The sequence below is a fragment of the Musca domestica genome, unplaced genomic scaffold (genome assembly GCF_030504385.1).
Source record: "Musca domestica strain aabys unplaced genomic scaffold, Musca_domestica.polishedcontigs.V.1.1 13, whole genome shotgun sequence".
Classification (NCBI taxonomy): Eukaryota; Metazoa; Arthropoda; class Insecta; order Diptera; family Muscidae; genus Musca; species Musca domestica.
The window spans coordinates 14,912,748-14,920,178 of record NW_026712172.1 but is presented as its reverse complement, the minus strand read 5'-3'; the positions used below and the strand labels follow the sequence as shown (position 1 = coordinate 14,920,178).

The window sequence follows — 7,431 nt, the reverse complement described above, 5'->3', positions numbered from 1 at the left end:
TTATTAGGGCACAATTTGCATTTGATTAAATAAATAATGTTAGCTGTTTGGATTTTATCGGAAAAAATATAGTTTGGCAAATCAATTTATTAAAGCAAGATAAGTAATATTTGAAATTGTTCATCAATTTGAAAGATTCTCATTGTTCGTCAATTTGAAAGGAAAAGAAAACCACACTATGATCTTAAGTTAATTTTTGGGACCTGATTCTGTGTGTTAATGCAATTTGAAAACTCTGGGGACTGAATTTTTATTCACTGAAAATTTGAACTGAATTCGTTTTATAAACGAAAGTTATGTTCAAAAAAAAAAAAAAAAACATGAAAACATTTATAAGAAAATAATTTTCACCTCTTATTTTCAAATTAACAAACATCCAATAAAAAGCTGTAAGTTGGGCCGGGCCGAATATTGAATACCCTCCACCATTTGGAACGTATTTGGCAATTCTCAAAAACCATAAAATCATTAAAAATTCTGATAAAATCTTAAAATATCGAATGTAACTTTTGTCATAAGCCATTACAATATTCAAATGCGGAACTTAAAAAATCGGTGAAGAATGTCGCTAAAATCACAAAATACCGAATATCGGGAGGTACCGTTATATGGGGGCTATACGAAAACGTGGACCTGAACAGACAAATTTCTGTCTTAGCCTGTAGTGCCCATTACAAACTGCGAATGCCAAATTTGAAACAATTCCGTGAATAATGTCGCCAAAATCACCAAAATACCGAATATCGCGAGGTACCGTTATGTGGAGCTATACGAAGACGTGGTCCTGCACAGACAATTTTCAGTCTTAGGCTGTAACATCTATTACGAACTTCAAATGCCAAATTTGAAAGAAATCCGGTGAATAATGTCGCCAAAATCATCAAAATACCGAATATCGGGAGGTACCGTAATATGGGGGATATACGAAGACGAGGACCTGCACAGACAATCTCCTGTCATAGGCTGTAGCATCCATTACGAACATCAAATACCAAATTTGAAATAATTCCGATGAATATTGTCGCTTAAATCATCAAATACCGAATATCGGGAGGTATCGTTATATGGGGGATATACGAAGACGTAGACCTGCACAGACAATTTTCAGTCTTAGGCTGCAGTATCTATATAGAACTTCAAATACCAAATTTGAAACAATTCCGGCGAATAATGTCGCTAAAATAATTAAAATACCGAATATTGGGAGGGTACCGTCATATGGGGGCTATACCAAAACGTAGACCTACATGGCCCATTTTCAATACAAAAAGTCCTGCAGACATAATATACGTTTGAGTAAAATTTTATCAATCTACTTCATTTCGTTCGGAAGCTAGAGTGTTTTCCACACACGGACAGACGTACGGACATCGCTAAATCGACATAGAATTTTATGCTGATCAAGAATATATAAACTTCGTGGGGTCTAAAATGTATATTTCGAGGTGTTACAAACGGAATGACAAACTTAATATATCCTCAATACTATGGTGGAGGGTATAAAACACCCGTACAAGCCCTTGAATCAGGTCTTCAATGTTTTTCAGGTATTTGTTACATTTTTCTATAAAATCCAATCACTAAATATTGCTTGTTTTTTTAATAAATTGTATTCTTCTCTTTCGCCAAATTTTCTTTTTTTTCCCTTGAATTTTCATTATCAAAATGTTTCATTGATGATATCACAAAGTAGTGTAAAGCACTTCTAAATACAATTATAAATTTGAAAATATATTTAAACTATTTCTAAACTATTGAAAAAATAGATATATAAACTAAGAATTATCTAAAATTAAGGAATTTACAAATGATTACAATTATATAGAATATTAAACAATTCGTATAAAGATGGAGGTGTAGGCATACGTACAGTATGTATGTATATATGTAAGTATAATATGTTTTGAAAATATATATGATATTCTAGACGAACAGAATCGGTTTTCTTCATTCAAACTCTTTCTACATTTTGTTGTCTAATTTATTGGTAATTGATTCTTTTGCAAAGTCTCAAATCGGGGGAAGGGTTTATTTAAAAAATGGATTTTTGGAAGCCGATGATTTCATGGCACACAGTGTTTGTCTTTCCATTGGAAATCATAGTCAAGATCTTTTTTCAATGCAAAATCGCTGAGTTGTGGCAGTGTTGAGAGCTGAAATAATAAAAAAAAGAAAAACATTAGAGAAAACATTTTTTCAAATCTTCACATTTCTCCATACCTCATTTTGCTTATTTGATTTCAGTAGAGGATTAATCACAAATGGCACACCTTCAACATCGGTGTAGGTACCCAGTGTACCAATGCTATGACCCGATGATGTACTATGAGTTGCTGGCGGTCTGGGGGCAGGTCTCAGTGGTGAATTGATTTGATACGACTGTTGAATTTCTTCATAATCATGTTCCTCGGCATTGGGCACTGGCGGCAGAGGTTGTTTAGGATTTCTAGAGCCATTATTTAGGTTTAAACGATTTAAAGCTTTTTTCCACTTCAGAGCCGCCACTCCATTGGTTTGGGCTGGTGTCAAGCCTGGAACCGGTGGTGGGAGGCGAGCGGTATGGCACCAGTTTTATAACAAATTAATATACCATTTATATCACTGTAAAAACAACAACAATAATATTGTTATTAATTGTTTGATTGAAATCACATCTAGTCTCGTCCTTACCCCGCCAGCTTGAACCCGTCTGGAGCAATTTTCAATTTCGAACATAAAATGATGTCTGTAACTGCATGTGTAACGGTTCCACGTTTAGACAATTTATAGGCAATTTGTCGTTTACGCCATGCCTTCTGATCCGAGTCGGCAGTGCGGGACAGCAGTGAGAATTCTTTGGGTGGTGCAATTTTTTCGGCAATAACTCTGGAAGAAAAAGGATGATAATGTTTTCGATTAAATATTAAAGGTTTTCTATCCCTTTAATTATTAAACTTAAATTTCAGAATTTTTATATGGAAATTCTTGGCCACAGCAAGATTTGCTATAGCAATTTTTGTCGATAACAAGATTTTCTTTAAAAATTCTTATGGATAACAAGATTTTCTATAGAAATTCTTTTCGATAACAAGATTTTCTATAGAAATTCTTTTCGATAACAAGATTTTCTATAGAAATTCTTGCCGATAACAGATTTTCTATAGAAATTCTTGTCGATAACAAGATTTTCTATAGAAATTCTTTCGATAACAAGATTTTCTATAGAAATTTTTGTCGATAACAAGATTTTCTATAGAAATACTTCTCGATATCAAGATTTTCTATAAAAATATATGTCGATAACAAGATTTTCTATAGAAATTCTTGTCGATAACAAGATTTTCTAAAGAATTCTTGTCGATAACAAAATTTTATATAGAAATCCATGTCGATAACAAATTTTCTATAGAAATTCTTGTCGATAACAAGATTTTCTATAGAAATTTTTGTCGATAACAAGATTTTCTATAGAAATTCTTATCGATAACAAGATTTTCTATCGAAATTCTTGTCGATAACAAGATTTTCTATAGAAATTCTAACAAGATTTCTATAGAAATTCTTATCGATAACAAGATTTTCTATAGAAATACTTCTCGATATCAAGATTTTCTATAAAAATATATGTCGATAACAAGATGTTCTATAGAAATTCTTTTCGATAACAAGATTTCTATAGAAATTCTTGTCGATAACAAGATTTTCTTGTCGATAACAAGATTTTCTATCGAAATTTTTGTCGATAACAAGATTTTTATGGAAATCATTTTCGATAACAAAATTTTCTACAGAAATTCATGTCGATAACTAATTTTTCTATAGAAATTCTTGTCAATACCAAGATTTTCAATAGAATTTTTTGTCGATAACAAGATTTTCTATAGAAATTCTTGTCGATAACAAGATTTTCTATAGAAATTCTTGTCGATAACAAGATTTTCTATAGAAATTCTTGTCGATAACAAGATTTTCTATAGAAATTCTTGTTGATAACAAGATTTTCTATAGAAATTCTTGTCGATAACAAGATTTCTATAGAAATTCTTGTCCGATAACAAGATTTTCTATAGAAATACTTGTCGATAACAAGATTTTCTATAGAAATTCTTGTTGATAACAAGATTTTCTATCGAAATTCTTGTCGATAACAAGATTTTCTATAGAAATTCTAACAAGATTTTCTATAGATATTCTTGTCGATAACAAGATTTCTATAGAAATTCTTGAGGATAACAAGATTTTCTATAGAAATTCTTGTTGATACACTATTTTCTATAGAAATTCTTGTCGATAACACTATTTTCTATAGAAATTCTTGTCGATAACACTATTTTCTATAGAAACTCTTGTCGATAACACTATTTTCTATAGAAATTCCTGTTGATAACAAGATTTCATATAGAAATTCTCGTCGATAACAAGATTTTCCAAAAAATTCTTGTCTATAACAAGATTTTCTATAGAAATTCTTGTCGATAACAAGATTTTCTGTAGAAATTCTTGTCGATAACAAAATTTTCTGTAGAAATTCTTGTCGATAACAATAATTTCAATTGAAATTCCTGCCGATAACAAGATTCTCTGCAGATATTCTGGTCGACAACAAGATTTTCTATAGAAATTTTTGTCGATAGCAAGATTTTCTATAAAAATTTATGTCAATAACAATATTTTGTTTACTTTTTTTTGATAACACTATTTTCTATAGAAATTCTTGTCGATAACACTATTTTCTATAGAAATTCTTGTCGATAACACTATTTTCTATAGAATTCTGTTGATAACAAGATTTCATATAGAAATTCTCGTCGATAACAATTTTCTGTAGAAATTCTTGTCGATAACAAGATTTTCTGTAGAAATTCTTGTCGATAACAATAATTTCAATTGAAATTCCTGCCGATAACAAGATTCTCTGCAGATATTCTGGTCGACAACAAGATTTCTATAGAAATTTTGTCGATAGCAAGATTTTCTATAAAAATTTATGTCAATAACAATATTTTGTTTAATTTTTTTTCGATAACACTATTTTCTATAAAAATTCTTATCGATAATAAAATTTTCTGTAGAAATTCTTTTCGATAACAAAATTTTCTAAAGAATTCTTGTCGATAGCAAGTTTTCTATAGAAATGTTCCTCGATAACAAGATTTCCTATAGAAAATCTTGTCGCTGAAAAACATTTCTATGACAAAATTGTGATAAAAAGACAACATAACAGAACGCACTATTGGCTGCATACTTAAACAATTAATGTCAATAAACCTCATTAACAAGAACCACAAGGGAACACAACACAATTGACAACGTCTAATTAAGTAATTTGTTCTTGTATTTATGATACAATCAACAATTGATGCTACGCGGTCACAAATTGCGTGGTGCGTTGTGAGGTCGTCTAAGAGAATGGCAAGAGACTGTTATTTCTTTATTGGAAATACCCCGTATAAATTTACAAACAAAAAAAAAAAAACAAAACTGATCGACAACAGTGGTGACTAATCCCACATTACCATTAACTGATTACCCATGGATGAATGGATAGATGGATGGCCATACAACTCATGTCGTCATCTCACAGTGATACGTCATCCCAGACATTTGGTTTCGTTTTCCTTGTTTGTGGTTTGTGACATCGATCACCTTATGCAGCGATATGGTGTCTGTCTGCCGATCTGGCTGCCTTTTATAAAATGTAATTCCAAATGAATTGACCGGCGAATTGATTTGTGTCCATATGGATTTAAAGTTTTTATTGAATAGCTTTGAATGCTAATTTAAATGACTCATATCATTTTATTATTCTTATTTTGTGTCTATTTTTCTTCTCATATCAATTTAACATTTCTCTTTTATCTATGACTATTTGCTTTGTGTCCCGTTTTAATAATGACGTCTATATTGCAGTGAAGATAATGACAATTTTGAGATATCCCATTCGGTTGATGTGTGAGTATATATGAAATTATTATAAAAAAGTATTTTATATTTGATATGTGAACAGAAAAACTAATTATCGACACAAATTTCAATTTTTTTTATAGAAACCAGTTATTGACAAGGAATTTCGTTTATCGACAATAATTTCTACAGAAAACACTGTTTCAATAAGAATTTCTATTGGAAAACTTGTTATCTACAAAATTTATTTTGAAAATCTTGTTATCGACAAGAATTTCTATAGAAAATCTTGTTATCGACAAGAATTCTTAGAAAATTTTGTTATCGACGAGAATTTCTATAGAATATCTGTTACCGACGAGAATCTCTATAGAATATATTGTTACCGACGAGAATTTCTATAGAAAATCTTGCTATCGACAAGAATTTCTATAGAAAATTTGTTATCGACGAGAATATCTATAGAAAATCTTATTATCGACAAGAATTTCAATAGAAAATCTTGTTATTGACAAGAATTAGTATAGAAAATATTGTTATCGACTAGAGTTTCAATAGAAAATATGTTATCGACTAGAGTTTCAATAGAAAGCACTGTTATCGACAAATATTTCTTTAGAAAATATTGTTATCGACAAGTATTTCTATAGAAAAATCTCCTTATCGACAAGAATTTCTATAGAAAATAGTGTTATCGAGAAGAATTTTTATAGAAAATCTTGTTATTGCCAAGAATTTCTATAGAAACTCTGTTATCGACAAGAATTTCTATAGAAATTTTGTTAACGATAAGAATTTCCAAAAAAAAATATTGTTGTCGACAAGAATTTCTATAGGAAATATTGTATCGGCAAGTTTGTATAGGAAATCTTGTTATCGAAACGAATGTCTATATAAAAACTTGTTATCGACAAAAATGTCTATAGAAAATCTTTTATCGACCAGAATTTCTATAGAGAATCTTGTTATCGGCAGGAATTTCAATTGAAAATATTTTTATCGACAAGAATTTCTATAGACAATCTTGTTATCGACAAGATATCTATTGGAAATCTTGTTATCGACAGGAATTCTATAGAAATCGTGTTATCGATAAGAATTTTTATGGAAAATCTTTATCGATAAGATTTTTATAGGAAATCTTGTTATCGACAAGAATTTCAATTGAAAATAGGTTATCGACAAGTTTCTATAGAAAATTTGTTTTCGGCAAGAATTTCTATAGAAAATTTGTTTTCGGCAAGAATCTATAGAAAAACTTTGTTATCAACAAGAATTTTTATAGAAAATCTTGTTATCGACAAAGAATTTTATAGAAAATTGGTGTATCGACAAGAATTTCTATAGAAAATCTGTTGAGCGACAATAATGGCTATAGAATATCTTGTTATCGACATATAATTGCTATATGAAAATCTTGTTATAGATGAGGAATTTCTAGAGAAAATCTGGTTATCGAAAGAATTTCCATAGAAAATTGTTATAAGAAACAATCTCCACAAAAATATTTTATTTTGCGTGCCTTTTACTAAAAATTGTTGTTATCGG

The 7,431-nt window shown here is 30.0% G+C and overlaps 1 pseudogene; it reads right to left on the bottom strand.

Annotated features, from left to right (window-relative positions):
• Positions 1–1,207: 1,207 nt before the first annotated feature.
• On the bottom strand, positions 1,208–5,513 carry LOC131800887 (uncharacterized; annotated as a pseudogene).
• Between the last annotated feature and the right edge of the window lie 1,918 nt (positions 5,514–7,431).